Source organism: Gallus gallus, chromosome 2 (genome assembly GCF_016699485.2).
Source record: "Gallus gallus isolate bGalGal1 chromosome 2, bGalGal1.mat.broiler.GRCg7b, whole genome shotgun sequence".
Lineage (NCBI taxonomy): Eukaryota > Metazoa > Chordata > Aves > Galliformes > Phasianidae > Gallus > Gallus gallus.
This window is the reverse complement of record NC_052533.1, coordinates 37,320,425-37,336,448: the sequence shown is the minus strand read 5'-3', so window position 1 is coordinate 37,336,448 and position 16,024 is coordinate 37,320,425. Positions and strand designations below refer to the sequence as shown.

The 16,024-nt window shown below is 47.4% G+C and overlaps 1 protein-coding gene across 14 annotated transcripts in view; it reads left to right on the top strand.

The window, feature by feature from the left end:
• The first annotated feature begins 3,663 nt into the window (after window positions 1-3,663).
• Window positions 3,664-16,024, top strand: part of THRB (thyroid hormone receptor beta) — a 168,360-nt gene continuing 155,999 nt past the window's right edge. For 6 of the 14 annotated variants that reach the window (XM_025147070.3, XM_046919410.1, XM_040677142.2 and 3 more), the window contains exons 1-2: window positions 3,664-3,732; window positions 7,184-7,267. The gene's annotated coding sequence lies outside the window, so the exon portion shown is untranslated. Of the gene's footprint in view, window positions 3,733-7,183; window positions 15,985-16,024 lie in introns of all 14 variants that reach the window. The other 8 variants (XM_025147069.3, XM_046919405.1, XM_046919446.1 and 5 more) reach the window with 3 other exon arrangements.

Sequence of the window (16,024 nt, the reverse complement as noted above, 5' to 3'; positions counted from 1 at the left end):
TTCCGGTAGCCATTGTACACCAGCATCTGCAGCAACCAGTCAGTGAAGGCCCTAGCAAGCTACAATGCATCTTTCTCCATATAAGCTTTGCAAGTGCCAAGGGGGCATTACTCTTGCTCGGTTTCTGGCACATACCATTTTTCTATTAATCTATCATTACTTTAACTTCTCACAGTGTATAGCAATCATGAGCGGAAGACTGAACAGCAAAAACTCACTAATATGAACCACACACATCACTGTAGCATTTGACAGTCTCTACCATTATTTGTTTTGTTGAGTCTTGAAGCAATGTGTTTTGTCAAGGAAAGTAATTACTATCAACACAGCTTTATATCCAGGTGCAGCATGCACAGATTAAGCATGAGTGAAAAGCGACAAAATATTCTGCTTGATGATTAACACTGAACATGGTTTCAGTGAACAAGGAGATGCCAAAGTTCTTGCATATGAAGGCTGATCAACAAAAACTGACAGCACAAAACCATTAAACGCTTTGGCTTTGGATTTTCCACCTATTCGCTACCAGAAGGTGTGGATAATTGGGCTGTTAGATATCATATGGCTCAACAGCAGAACGCTGCAATTTTATTTTGCCAGTGACATAGGTCTTAAATGTCCACTCAGACAAAACGTGGGATTGTCCATGCCTTGGTGAACTAAAAGGCTACTGAGAATGTAAACATAGGGTTAACAGACATATGCAAAGAGTCATTTCAGTGCTGCTTTACAAGGTAAAGGAGTGTAAGAGATGAGTCAACCTGAATACCTTGGCAGTACTGTGCAAGCCAGTGGGGACATCTCAAAGGAAATAATGTCACAAATTGGCAAGGCAGCAACCACATTTATCTGCTTTAATAAGAGTCAGTCCCTGAAAGTCTTCACTTTCAAGAATAAACTGAATATTCAACTCATGTTATTTTCAACTTGACAGATGGATGTGAAAGCTGGAAATCTACCAAAAGTATAGGCAGTCGTGCAGGAAACCTGATGAACCACACTAAAAAAAAAAAAAAAAAAAAAAAAAAAGGAGAAGAAGGAAAAGAGGCGGTATCTGCGGTATCTGGGATATGCGTTCATAACCAGAAGGAAGAAATTACAGCGGTCAAAGCGTACTCAGATGTATTTGTAAGAAGGAAGCGCTGGAAGGGACTCTCCCCCGGGCCGGGCCGCCCCTCAGCGCCGCTGGCGGCCGTGACCACGGACAGCTCCGCCGCCGGCTGCAGCCCGCCGCTGGGCGCTGCCGGGAAGTGCGCAGCCGCGTCTTACTTAGACGTCTGTGAAATTAATGAATAGAAAACCATATATATATATATATTTATTTATATATGTATGCACGTACACTTTTTTTCCCCCAAAAAAGTACAGAGATAGGCTTTTGGTCATTTATATTTCTATGCTTTATAAAAATCATCGTGGCACTATAGAATGTATTGCAACAGTCTCTAAGGAAGCATGCTACAGCTACAGACTCTCCTCCAGACACTGTTTTTCAGTACTATAAGGGAATTGCTAAATCACAGCCTGAACCAATGATTGAGCACCTGGTGAGGGGGCACAGCCAGCCCTGGGAGCACAGGTGAAAGCAATTCACCTAACCTCATTTAAGGGCTGGCTGCCACAATGGAAGGATCTCTACCTGGAGTTCCCTCCTCTTGGAGTATTTGGCAAGCCTTGACCCTTGCACTGAGTAGGCAAATCTTTCTTTAACTGGATTATGACCATCACCTTTTTGGGGGGTAATTTAGAACTCGTTATCTGCTATTGCCTTTTCCTACGAATGCAGTGGGCCTCTTCTACTCCCAGGTACTTCCCAGTTCCAGCTGGCTGTGTCCCTCCCTCTGAATAGACCTCTGGTACAGAAACACAAAACTGCCCCACTGGTGAAACCATACAGAGGTTAGATGTGTTTACTTGCTGCTGGGTAGAAGCAAGCAATGCCATAAAGTCCAAAACCTTTAAGATGCGTCTCCAGAGAGGCTTTGAAAACAACGTCATCTCTTCCCCTGATGGTCACCATTCTTGCTGTAGCTATTTAAAAGTGTGCAATTTTTTATTTTCTAGGGCAAGAACAGTCCTTCCTTGTAGCTTTAGAAGACATAGAAACTTCTCCAGGCAACTGCTGAGTACGGTGATTTTCGAATGTGACAGATCCATGAGCACGGTTAGGGGAGGCCCTCTGCAATGTGCCTCCTAGAGTCAGGGCCAACGTATCAGATAATTGGATGTCAGGGGGGAATTTTTCACATGGAGGGTGGTGAGGCCCTGGCACAGCTGCCCAGAGAAGCTGTGGGTGCCCCATCCATGAAGGTGCTAAAGGCCGGGTTGGATGGGGCCCTGGGCAGCCAAATCTGGTGGGTGGCAGCCCTGCCCATGGCAGGGGGTGGAAATGGATGGGCTTTAAGGTCCCTTCTGACCCAAACTGTGCTGTGATTTTAAGGTTCTTTGATCTTAACAGAGAATCTTGGCTGCCTGCTTGTGCTATTTCCTGTTGAGATCAATTGATATTTGTTGAGTTTTGCTGTCATTCGTTCAGTTACATAATTGAATTAATTCTAGTTTAGAATGAATATTAAGTTCTAGCTGGATTGTGAGGACGTTGTATGCTTTTTTTGTGTAATAGTAACTAAATGGTGCGTGTGAGAAGCCAGAGTTCAGTGTATTCCAGCACACTGTATTTAGATAACTGTTCCAATAGCTGAGCAGCATGGATGGTTTTGCAGGATGGTAACTGAGTGCCAACGTTACGTGTCAGCTGAGCCTGGGATGCTGCAAACACAGCAAGCACATGGATTGTACTTTCAGAGTAGGACGGTGCTGTTAGGGAGCAGCGCTCAGGAGGTTCACATACTAACTGGAATGGCATTTTAATCGTTTCACCACCTTGGAACTGTGCTTCGCTTTCAGCTGTACCGTTACTACACCGCCTGGTCATGCCAATGGCATCCCTTTGCGGCAGGCAGGTGGGCGCTCCGTGTGTGCTCCCAGCGCAGGCAGCTCAGCCCCGCTTTCCCCTTCTCTCTTTTTCTTTCGTTTCTTGTTATATGCCAAGCACACTGCTGAGGAAGTTGCGAACAGAAAGAAGCCGAATTTCCAAAGCCGGTTAAAACCCGTGAGCCCGACGTGCGCGTATTTCGGCTGCGGCAGAGCTCAGCCGTTGCGCAGCGGTGCGAAGTAAGCAGGGCAGAGCGCCGGGCCGTGCCCGCCGTGCCCGCGAGCTCTCTGCCAAAGGATCGCGCCGTGCTCTTACGCAACCGCCGTGCCCTGCGGTGCAGCACAGCCGGCAGCGGCCCGCAGTGCCGCTCCGGCGCTCCCGCAGCCGCAGCGCTTCCGCTGCCGCTCGCGCGGTCCCCGAGCGCGAGGAGCTCTCGCTCCGCGGTACTGCGGGCACGGCGCGGTGCTCGGGCCCGTACCCGGCGCGGTGCCACCGCCGCTCCTTCCGCGGCGCCCCGCGGTCGGGCAGCGCCGGCCGCCCCTCGGGGGCTCCTCCGGCCGAGATCCCCCCCCGGTGCCCCTTCTCCCCGCGGGGCGTCGCGCCGCGCCAGGCCGCGCTGCCATGACAGCCACCGGGCGCCCGGCCCCGCCCGCCTCCCGCCCGGCCGCCGCGCCGCCTCCCGCTCCGCTCCCCCCGCGCTGCCTCCCGCGGGGTCAGCCGGGGACAGCGCCCGCCTCCCGCCGCAGGAAGCGCCGCAGCCGCCCCGGCGCCTCCCGCTCGGCGCTCTCCGGTGGCAGGTGAGACTGCCCGCGTCCTCCCGCTCGCGGCGGCGGCGGAGGGGCCGGGGGAGCCCCGGGGCGGAGGGGCCGGGCGGGGGCCGCGGTCGAGCGCGTCCGGGAGACGGAGGGGGCCGGGGCGGGGGGACCGCGGGGCCGCGCGGGGCCGCGGCGTCACCCTCCTGCTGTCGGGTCGCGTTCTCCTCAGCGGGCTCCCCGAGGCCTCGGGTCCCCCGTCCGCCCCCCAGATGGATATCTGCGGGGAGCAGACGCCCCGAGGTCGTGCCCGGGGCTTCTGCCGGGTCCATCCCAGTGCCGTGCGGGAGCGCTCCGGACCGCTGTCCTCGCCCTGGCGCCTACGGGGATGCTGCGCTGACAGCCCGGGGTCGGGTCGCAGAGTTGGTGTGCGCCATCAACCTGTCAGCAGATGCACGTGGGGACACAAGTTGTGAGCGGCTCCTTGTGCGTGCCCCGACTCTGCCTGTCCACAGCGCGTGTGACTGGAAAGGCAGATTGACCGATGTTTTCAAACCAGTGGCAGCTACTGACCTCCTGGTCAAGGCAACTGAGCGCTTCGCAGCAGGGACACGCAGTTGTCAGCGTGTGCTGGGACAAGGCCTCGAGACAGAGAGGGATGGGGGAATGCAACAGCATGGATGAACCCAACCCGAGGCCCAGGGCAACAGGTGGCTGCTGGCCTTGTGCCTTCCTCCCGCAGGGCAGTGCCTCTTCTCAGTGAAACCACAGCAAAATGCTGCTGCCTGCAGGAAGGGCAGGGCTGGCCCTGCTTACAGGGATGCGGTAGGGAACCTGGAGATCCATTTAATTTTATCAGACTTTTGGGCCAACAATGTGTCCAGGCGGCCAAGAAGGCCAATGGCAGACTGGCTTGTATCAGAACTAATGCAGTCAGCAGGAGCAGGGGGGTGATCATCCCTCTGTACTTGGCAGTGGTGAGGCCGCACTTCAAGTACTGCGTTCAGTTTTGTTCCTTTCACTACATGAAAGACATTGAGGCCCTGGAGTGTGGCCAGAGAAGGGCAACAAAGCTGTGAGGGGTCTGGAGCACAAGGCTTACGGGGAGCAGCTGAGGGAACTGGGTTTCATCTGGAGAAGAGGGAGACTTTACCTCTTCTCCCAGGTAACTAGCAATAGGATGAAAGGGAATGGCCTTACGTTGCACCGGAGGTTCAAGTTGGATATTAAGAAACATTTCTTCTGAGCGTTCCAAAGGCATTGGAACAGGTGATGGAGTCACTGTCCCTGGAGGTGTTCAAGAAATGTATAGATGTGGCACTGAGGGACATGGTCAGTGGGCATTGTGGGGATGGGTTGACAGTTGGAATAGATGTTCTTAGTGGCCTTTTCCCAACCTTAATGATGTCGTGATACTATGAAAGCACTTCTGGGAAAAAATGTAGCTTGCAGCTCAGCCCTACAGCCTGGAGAGTGGTGCTCTCATGAGGAAGTTGTGCCGTTTTGGGGTATGGATACCACCCTGTGTGCTTGGCTGACTGCTGCCATTGCAGGAGGAAGGTGTGCTCAGCTGGTGGCACGCGGGGCAGGAAGAGGTGGGAAGGTCCCCATGGAAAGGGAGCAGTTCCACCCAGCAGAGATCTCATTTCCCTGGAAACAAAGTGTGCCTGGAATAAAAGACTGTGTGAGGTCGTTGAGACTGAATGAGTAGCAAAAGGAAACTGAAAGATGCTGTCAGTAAATAAAAGTTAGTAGGGTCTAGAGAAGCAAGGTTTCCAAAAAGAGCAAGACTTGGTTAGGAATTCAGAGCAGAATAGAATTTGTGTAAGTGTAAGGTCTTGGTTTCTTACATTGTATTAGTACAGGTAAGATGAAAATATACAGCTTCTCATGTGAACTGAAACTGAGCAGTTGACAAAAACCTTGAGCAGGACAAAGGAGAAGTCATTGTTAGTTAGGAAAAAAAAAAAAAAGTTGGGGAATGTATCAGGAGTTACTGGGGAAATGAAAAAAACACTGTCTCAGATATAAAAAGGAAACCTCTTAAAAACAAGGCCTACTGGAAAGAAGGAAAATGGGAACCTGCAACATTGCTTTGAGTTTATGGAGGAAACTGAAATGTAGAGCTTCAGACAAAAAGGGTTGGTTAAAAAAGTGAAATCCAATGAAGTGTCTTTGACAGCGATGGAAACATTTTGTTAAAAAGACGTTGAAGTGCTCCAGTAAGATGAAAGTATTCACAAGGTTGTATTTGAGTTGGTTGGCTGGCAATAGAAGAACCAAACAAAGCAGAAGTAGGTTCGTATTACTCAGCAAGCCGCTGAGACTAAGGAGAGATGTTCACTTCCATCACAGCAACTGTCTGGAGCTGAGGTCAGCCCCAGTAATGCCCCAGAAGAGGGGCTGCTCGTAGAAAAGTTGTAGAAAAGAATGGTGGAATTGGGAGTGGGAAGCACAGCGTCAGCAGGTGGCCGCGCTGCTGCAGGCGGCCTTGAGACTATTGATGGGAGGGAGGGCTGCAGAGCTCCTGCCCTGGGGAGCTGTGGGCCTCGTGTGTGGGCACTGGGGAAGGCCCTGAGATCTTTGTTTTCTGCGTAAGTGAAGATGCGCTGGAGAAACATGAGAAATTCTCAAATGCCTTTCCAGGAAGCTGAAAAGGATGAAGCCAGAAAAACAGGCTGATACTGAATGGTGTGTCCAAAGACAAGGAAAATGTGAGGAAAACTTTTACGGAGAGAACTAAGAGTTGAAGCATGGAAGTCAAGAATATAAATGGTTAAAGAAAAGGCAGAAATAGATAAAACGAGAAGAACAAGATGTTGTAGTATGCTTTCTACACTTTCCAGGTCGACAAAGCAATTTAGCCGTATTTGCAATCAGTCCTGAAAATGACAGCCATTGATAACGAAAGGTGTTCTTCCATCAGGGTGCATCCTAAGGTGGCTTTACATTTAGGTCTGGGCTTGGATTCCTGAATACACAGCAGTCAGCTTTTCTGAAGTTCCTAATACTACCATTACAATTCTTCAACTTGGATTTAAAAAAAAAAAGTGCATTACAACTGAAAACATTAATTACATAATTTCTAATCAGTTGATCTTGTGTACCTGGCAGTTAGCATGTCAGGGAGAAACCTATGAAACCTGAGCTGGAAGAGGGCTGGAAATACATCATATCTTCCAAACACGTTGTGATTTCTATATTAACGGATTAGTAAACAGATAACGGGAGGGAGAAAAAGGATCCACACAAAGCTTTCAGCATATTAGCTAGCATACTGCAATTGTCTGCCATGCGTTGGCTATAATTTAAAAGAGATATTGGGGGCTGTAAAATTGAACGCCTTATGTAAATGGAATTATGAAAGTGATTATCTTTCTTTTGTGAATTAACATGTTGGCTGTGCTGAATAAATGTTAAGAGGTTTGGTCTTGCCATTCCTGGGAAATGACAGAATACAAAGCCGTGTGGTTATTTCAGAGATGTTTTTCTTTAGGTTACTGGAGGTCTTCGTCATTACCTTTGGTCAAGCTCACGGTAAAGTAAAACTTCAGGAAGTTTACCTGACCTCCTGATGAAGGTAAGGAGATTTTTGTTAAGAAGTTTGACTTCTGGATGACAAATGACTGCTTCCAACATGAGTGCAGGGAATGCAGCACTTGGTGTGGAGACGAATTGATGAGGACTGGATGGCAGAGAAAAGTGAAATTGCTAAGAAGAAGTTTAGAGGGATCGGTGTTGACGCTGTAATGTAATGGAGTTTGGAGCCAAGAGTAATGTGAGAATTATTTTTGGTTAATTTTGTTAATTTTGTTAGTACAATGGCAAGTTACTTTAGAAAGATTAGTGAAAAAATGAAAGGGAACTGTAAATAAATAAATGAATAATAAACTTTCTAACTCAATAAATAATAAGCATATTAAAGCGGGGCCACTGTGGTGTGAAATTGCAGAACAAGAGCACATTTGGCATGGAAAACTCAGAAGTTTTTACTGTGTGGATGCATGTTTTGTTCTCCTTCAGCCTGGCCAGGGTAGATGGATTTTGGTTCCTTTACCATGCCAGTTTTTGAATTTTTAATTATTAGTTTTCACAGTAAGGATGCATGACTTACTTACTGTTTTGAGTTATGATAGGAGATGTACTTATGATCTGAGACCTGCCCAGTCTTCTGGGATTGAGCTGTATGTTTTCATTAGGTATGGAGTCACTCACTGCAGTAAGTCTAGAAATGTGCAGATGCTAAACATAATGCAGAATTTTAATTATTGCTTACAGTCAATTACAACTCTATTTTTGTGTTGTTTGCCTCCCTCTGGCATCTTCAAGTCCTAATTAATTCATAACTGTGGGTGGTGGGATGAGGGCTGGCAGCAACACACACCTCAAGCAGCCCACCAGAACCTATGGCTGTACTTGCAGTAATCCTGCAGAAGCAAAGATCAAATTCTTGAGGAGTTAGATAAAGGTGGCTTTTGTTGTTGTTGCCAGGACTATTTTTATCATGTTGTCAACATATGTGTTAATGTACAAACATGTTGGTGGAGTATGCAGAACTCATGAAACTCATGAAAAGGTGAAGACTTCATACACCTGTGAAATCAGAGCACTGAAGATGAGATGTATAGAAAAATGTTGAAAGCGAACCAGTGTTCGCTTGACTACTAAAGACCTGGCTGGCACCGTTCCTTATGGTGAACTGCTCAGTGACATCTATGACACTAATAAAGAAAACCTGTGAGCAAATATGATTGACTGATGTGGTTCAAGGAGTGGCTATTTCTCACATTTCTATGGAGGTGGTACCTCAGGTGCATACACAGTTTATGAGTGAGGTGGTGGGTTGTTGTTTCATTCCTATAATGCTGCAGTTGTATCAGAATACAATAAGGTTTTTTTTGTTGGTGGGTTTTTTTTTGGCTTTGAAGTGCTTTGTAATTGGTTTCTAGAGCTTTCTTGATTTGACCTAATTGGACATTTTGAAAGTTCGCCAAAGTACAGACCAGGATTTTGCCAGTTTTCCATCAGTGATTAATAAAGCTCATTTGGAGGATCAATTAGGGTTCCAAAAAGAAATTTTTGAACTGGAATTGTTGTAACAAGTGCTATTTTATTAATGGGCATTTTCAATGTTGAATGATGAAATGTGGCAGTGCAATGAACAATAAATGTACATTTCTTTTTAAAGAATCTCCTCCCTTCTGATGGTTATTACATTGTACTGGGAATTCTATAGCCAGGGTTGAGAAACACTTTCTTCATTCTGCTTTGCAATGACATTGTTGGCAAAACTCAAGACGTTGTTTTTAAAAGATTGTTGGTCCATTAAGAAGTGGTTTTAGCAGGTAAGATTACTTCATAGAAGTTTGTTTGCTCTTCATGGTGCTAAAAATGTAAGCACCAGCTTTCTAGAAGTCTTCACACAGAACAAGTAACCGCTGTTGCGTAGCCTGAAAGACTAGTGAATGGGAAGAAAGGAAGTGATGTGTTGGGAGGGAGGAAAAGCAGGCAGCGCATGCCATCATCAGTTCCTAATCATCCTCAACTCCTCCCTGAGTTCTCATTTTTATAAAGATAATTAAAAAACCAAGTGCAAGTTGTTCAGCCTGTTTTGGTGCCTTTCTGATTTGTTTGTAGCCTTGGTACACAAGTATAGATTTGACAGAAAGTTTCTTCTGAAGAAATAGGGCTGGATATTCTGCTGGATACATTAACAAGCAGGAGGTTCCTACATGTCAGAATTAGCTACTTATCTCATCCATTGCTTGTTTGTTCATGTTCTGCTCATTCAAATGTGTCCTAAAGAAATGAGATTTCCAGCTGTTATGGTTGCTCCAGTTTCTAATTTGTTCCAGGAGTTTGTAGCCGTGAGTCTGAACACACCAGGTAGGATCTGTAGGTGGTTATATACTACCACTCACTGCATTTGGGTCATACGTAGCTTTTTAATGTTAATGATTTTCTGTTTTGGCTAACCAGGGAACTATAAAAAGTATGTCCTCAAATTACATTTATGCTCTTTTCTGCATAGTGAATTCAGAGTGCAAATGATTACATCTGTCATTTTTTCATGCCTCCTTAATGCCACTGTTCTGGCAGTGGTTTCTACCAATAGATGAGTACACAAACTGCTGCGTGATGACTTGCTGTACTTATTCTGTAGGAGTAAAACAAGTGCCTTTTCTGAAGTACTTCCCTCTTCAAAGATTGATGCACTTTTGATAACATTGCAAATGCTCTAAGCAAGCTTGTATTGCTTAAGGTCACTAGATGAACCAGAGGTCTGACTGAAATAGGACTCCTCCTTGGCAGGTTCTACAGCAAGAGCTTTCAAACTACCCTCCAAAGGACCTCTTGGGGATTCCTGGCAGATCAGGTGCTCTAGGGGAAGGAACTGCTGCTTTTTTCAAGCACTATTAGCATAAGTATCACTACAAGAAGTCCATAATCACACTCAGAAGATACTTTCCACTTGTAAATCAGGAGGCAAATCTTGCTTCAATTGGTGTTTACTGAAATAAGACTGCTGGAACTGTATCAATGCAACATATCACATTGATCAGGTATATATACTCATACTACACTATGTGCTACGCCTGCAGTGAAAAATGGCAACGTGCACTCTAAAGGAATGGAATTACAGTGCTATACCACTTTAGCATTTCTGCTAGCACCATGGTAATATTTATCTTCCATACCTTTGAAGAGAACTTGGGAATGAAAATGCTCTGATGAAAACTATACATGTCTAAATTATTCCAAATATCCAACTATGGTTCAGGATGAAAAAGATAAAGTGAGCTCATTCAGTCCATGTTCAGGCCTGCTAAGATAAAGCTTAATAAAATATTACTAAAGCAAAAGACAGTGAAACAGAAAGATGATAGGTGATACTTTATGTTTTCAGTTACTGAAATGAGCAGATGTCTTGATTTTCTCCAAAGAAAAGATCCTAGGCTTCTAAGTTTAGTTCTGAGTTGAGTATAAAGATAGCATCTACATTCCTAGTTTCTATCACTTTTACACTATGTTTTGTGGCATCTGCATGTTTTCCATTGTAGTGCTTAATTACAAATAACAAATTGATCTAGAATATGATGAGCTGCACATTCCCTCAGTTAATCCTCCTACTCACCAACCTGCTACTTGAGGTCTATATGGCCCTCCATTAGGAGCAAGAGAACTTGCTAAGCTCTTGCTTCTGTCGGGCCTCCAAAATCAAATCTCCACCCTGTGGGATTTAGCTTTCCCTCAGAGTAACCCGGCTATCATTATTACAACTGCCAGAGCCTTTCCAAGCCCTAATCTTTTAACTGGAACCACAGTGGTTTGGGACACAGGATCTGGTCTCAGTAGGACCACAGACCGTCTTAGTACTCTGCCTCCTGCAGAGCTGCATTCATGCTCACTCTGATTCTTCCTGAAGGAGATGTCCCTTATCCATCAGCAAAACAGAGCTGTGTGGAAAGCTGTGGTGATGTCACACCTGTTCCAAACTAGACATGTTTCTGCAGGTCACTTAAATGGAGCTTTCTTTTGCCTGACAGGATGTCCTCACTACTGTCCCAGTCTCATCCTCTGTTCCATTCAGTATGAAAGGAAAGCTATGCATCTGTACTAACTGAGCCCGTCACTCGTCATCTATTTTTTCCATTAATGTTATTACGGCCTCTGTTGTGTACTTTTATGAAATCCAAACTAGGCCCTCTGCCATTTCCATGAGATTTGGAGCCACTGATCATAAAAATTTTCATCACAGGCGGCAGCAGAATATGACAAGAATGACCTTGATTATCTTGTCAGAAGATAAAAGTATGAATCACCATTTTTATTTATTCCAGCAGCCCATCTAGCCCAAATGCCTTGGACTGATGCTAACAAATAGAGGATGCTTACCAAAAGACGGGAAGAAATAGGATAAGTGTAGAATTTCCTAACTTCTGGCAGTCAGAGGTTATGGGAATTTCCTGAGCCAGAGATTTCATGGGATTGCATCATCATGTTTACTCACCATTGATAGACTTATCGACCATAAATTGTCTGATCTGTTCTGAACTTTCTTCAACCTCCACATCATCCTTTGATGACAGTCCAGACAGTCTTTTATAGTAAAACAGCTTCTGCAATAAAAAGGAAAATATCCACAAATCCCTATTTAGTCTGGAAGCCTGCTTCAGTGTAGGAGGGCTCAGACTGTCTTCTCAAAGCCTTCCTTATTGCAGTTTAGAAATGCAGATCTTGAATTCTTTTTTGTTGATAACTTAATCTTGCTGTTTTTCTTTCCGTTCACATTTTTTTTTTTGCCCTTGCTCATTTGGTTTTGTGGACCAAGCATTAATGTCCTGTGGTGCCCTGTGCAACCCTGCGTAACTTGGAAAAAATTCCGAGCTGTGTTTTTCATGCAAGATCAAAAATGGATATTTGTTGAAATATGCAGTGATATGAACTGTGCGTTGGAGGTTAGACTGTGCCTCTAGGTTTGTTTCTCTTCGTTGCTTTCCTCTTCATTATTTATTTTTCTTTCCTGTTTGCCTGGATTTTCATACATGCCTCTTCTGTTCTCACACATCCACTGTGATTCCCCCTCAATTCTGGTAATAGATTGGAATTAGATGTCTGTACAAAAAAAAAAAAAGTACTACATTAGGGTATTTTTAGGTTCCCCCGAAGTCTTGAAACAGACATAGATTATTACATTGTATGATAAGATGGAAAATATTGAACTATGTATTGTATTAGTAGTTTAGTATCACATTTTTACAGTAAATGGATATTTGCCCCAGACAAAATCCATCCATAGGCTGTTGACCAAATGCCTTCAGTTGCCACTAAAAAATGTTGAAGCCTTTCATGGCATTTAGAACAGACTTGCCTCATCTATCATTAATAATAAACTGAAGCTACTCTACAGTTACTGTGTTTGCATGCTGCCTAGTAGTTCTGAGGTACAGAAAAACATTGGTCATCTATGGTGTAAAGAAGGACACATAAAGAATGCTTTCTGCTGTGCTGAGTCACAGCTGCTAGTCCAAAGCATGAAGAAGGACATGTATGCTTCCCCGATTTCCACATTTACCATAAGGTTTTGTAAGTGAAACATTTTGGATTTTTTATTTTATTATCTTCTGCCAGAAGGCGAGGGTCTCATTTAGTCATGACACTCCACAGCAATCTTAAATTACTGACCCTGTGGCTGTTTTTACCATAACTCTTCTCGTCCTCAATCCCCATGTTCTTGTGCGCTGTGACACATGCTATTTCAGAGGCTTGGGGAAATAAGGAGCTTGGGAAATTGCAAACAGTAGGAAAAGCTGCACGTTTGCAAGACCCTCCCTGAGCAAGTGGTTAGGGGCTCCTCTGCCCACCAGACGATGTGTGCTAGGCAGCCGTGTGATTCAGCTGCTTCTTTAGCTCGTGTTTAATTGGTCTGTGCTATCTGCCTGCTGTGTATAAACGAATGAGTGGCTCCTCTCCCAAAAAACATCAAAACAAAACACATGAAGTTGGTAATATTTTTGAGAAAGACAAGCTCATTTGTGTACGAACAGATTTGCTAAGTGGGCAACGTAAATTCAAATACCCATGGGGAAAAACAAGGAAAATAACCAGCAAGGAGGAAATCTGTAAGTTGATGGTAGATGCAAGACACCCATTACCACTGGGAAGATCAGCTGGACTGTTGTTCTCCCCTGCCCACCCACCCCAGTGTGTTGGTATGTTGTTGGCTGGAAGCCAGGCAAAAAGTACTAATGAGGAAAAAAAAATTGAGAACAACAACAACAACAAAAGCTGAAATCCACCAATGTGTCGAGTTCTCTCTTTTTGTTAACATGAAAAAAATACTGAGCCTTATGCCTTGAAAGATTTATGGATTCTCTTCTAGTTCGCCTTGGAGCTAGATTATCTTAGATGCTCTCTGGCTCCTGGTCATGTAAAGAGGTTGGGTTTTAGCTTGCTTTTAAATTGAAGGAAATTCATGACTCTTGTGTTTGTGAACAAACCACGATCCATGGGCAGCTGATGCAGTGGGAGTGCCTGCAGATGACCTCAAATCTGTTCCAAGGGAGGAGGATAATGCTGTCACTGCTTTCTTGGCCACATGAGCTGCGTGGTTCTGCCTCCCTCTTTAGTGCTCACTGCAGGTCCTTGATGTGTGCTGCAGCTATGTTAAATGCCCATAAGGCGTTCTCTGCCTAAGAAGAGCATCTGTGTGGATGTGCAGTCTATGTGAATGCGTGGCTGGTGCAGCTTGCCCATCCAAAGAGACACCCTGGTAGCAAGAGGGCAAGCTGAGGTTCCTAAAGGGCACTTGTAATCAGGTACTGGGACATCAGGAAGGGACAGTGGAGCAGATGGTGTTGGGTGTGGCATCAGAGTTCAATGACATAGACTCAGAGAATCATGATTGTTGGAAAAGACCACTAAGATCCTCTAGTCCAACTGCCAACCCGTCACCACCATGCCCACCGAACCGTATCCCTGAGTGCCATATCTACGTGTTTCTTGAACACCTCCAGGGACGGTGACTCCACTGCCCCAGTGGTGGACACATTCCTCGTGTTGGATGTGACGTTGGTGGCTGGACGGCACTTCAGGACACTGCGATGTGTCCCCTCCTGATGCTGTCTCAGCTTTGGTGGGGAGTGGCACAAGGACCCACGGCAGTGTTGAGCTATTGGGTGTCCACACGTACCTGTGCTTCTGTCGGTGGATGGCGGTGCGGGGGTGGTTCCATGTGCCAGGTTTGATGACACATCTGAAGCTGATACTCTCACCATCACATGACCCCATGTCCCCACATTTCAGTCATTTCAGAGCCGTGCATCACCACCCTGCCGGCTCCTTGGGTGCCCCGTGTTTAACAGCAGATATTTATGACATGCTGAGGGAAGAATGAAGTTTAACTCATGTCCTTAACTAACCCTCAAGTGAGGGATTAACTGCCTACTGCATTCTTCTACTAAGTATTAATCACTTAACATTATTTCCATTTTTTAGAAGTCTTTTGATTGCGCAGTCCGGCAGTGCACAGTTTGGTTTGAGGTTGGGGCATCCGGGGGCCCCTGAGGCCACAGTCGCTGCCGGCCAACATGGCTCCACTGTGCTGCTCAGGCGATGGGAAGCCATGTGCCGAGGGGCTGCAGCTCAGCGTCCTCTCGCCCTTCCCTCACAGACCTGTCCTCCTGGCTGCAGCAGAGTTAAAAAATAATTACCAGTTTTTCAAAGGATCACCCACATACACATGGTATGAGAGTTCTTTTCTTTGTTGGTTTCATTTTATTTGTACATGACTCACTCTTGGCAAAATGAGTGAGCCTCATGAGCCTGTAAAAATTCTGTTTGGATTAAATGATTTGCATTAAATGATTTATAACTGCAAGGACGGTTTAATATTCCTGTAATTCCTGGAGGAAAAACAATCCGATCGTACTCTTTCAGGTAGCTGGTGCCTTCGCGCCTGTGCCTCCAGACGCCATCTTCCTTGCTCGCTTCCTTGCTCGAGCCGACAGCTGTCTGTGAGGCTCGAGGTGATTCTCCTTCCCTTCCCGCCTTGTGCCTTAGAGCCTGCTGTGGTGGGGATGCGCTGCCATCCATCCCAGCGTGACCGAAACCCAACCAGCGCGTACCCCACGACCAGCGAGGAGAGCCCTCGGTGGTGCGCCTCTAAGCGCCGGCTGCGTAGGCCAGGGCTCGTCACCCGCCGATCGCCCAGCGCTGTGCCCAGGGACGGCTCCCCAGAACAAGTGCTGGGGGACACGGGGATCCCGCAGCGCTCTGCCCACGCCGCTCCCCCGGCCGAGGCCTGCGGGCGGTGGCCGGCTGCAGCCCCGAGACCCGGGAGCGCTGCGGCGGCCCTGGTGCCTGCGTCGGGGCTGAGGCACGGCGTCGGTGCCCGCGGGAAAGCCGCCGACAGCGGCCGCCGCCTTCAGCCTCCGATCGCGGCGATCATCCTCCCCCGTGCCCGTGCCGCACCGCGAGGACGGCTCCCGGCCGAGCTCCGGGCGCGGGATTCCCACTCCTTCGGCACCGAGACCCCCGCAGCCCGTGAGCCGCCGAGCCCGGCGGTGCGCCCGGAGGGGCGGTGACCCGGAGCCCGCCCTGCCCGGGGCAGCCCCGGCCCGGCGCTGCGAGTGGCGGCGGGGCCGGGGCCGCTATCTGCCGGGCCGCGCTTCCCCCCGCCCCGCGCCCGCCTCCCGGCGACCCTCTCCGCGGCGCGGAGGGGCCGCGTTGCGTAACGCGCTCCGCACGGCGCCGGGGCCGGCAGCGGGCGAGGCGCGGCGGTGGCCGCGGCCGGAGGTGAGCGGCGGCGGGTGGGGCCGGGGGGCGCAGCGCGGCG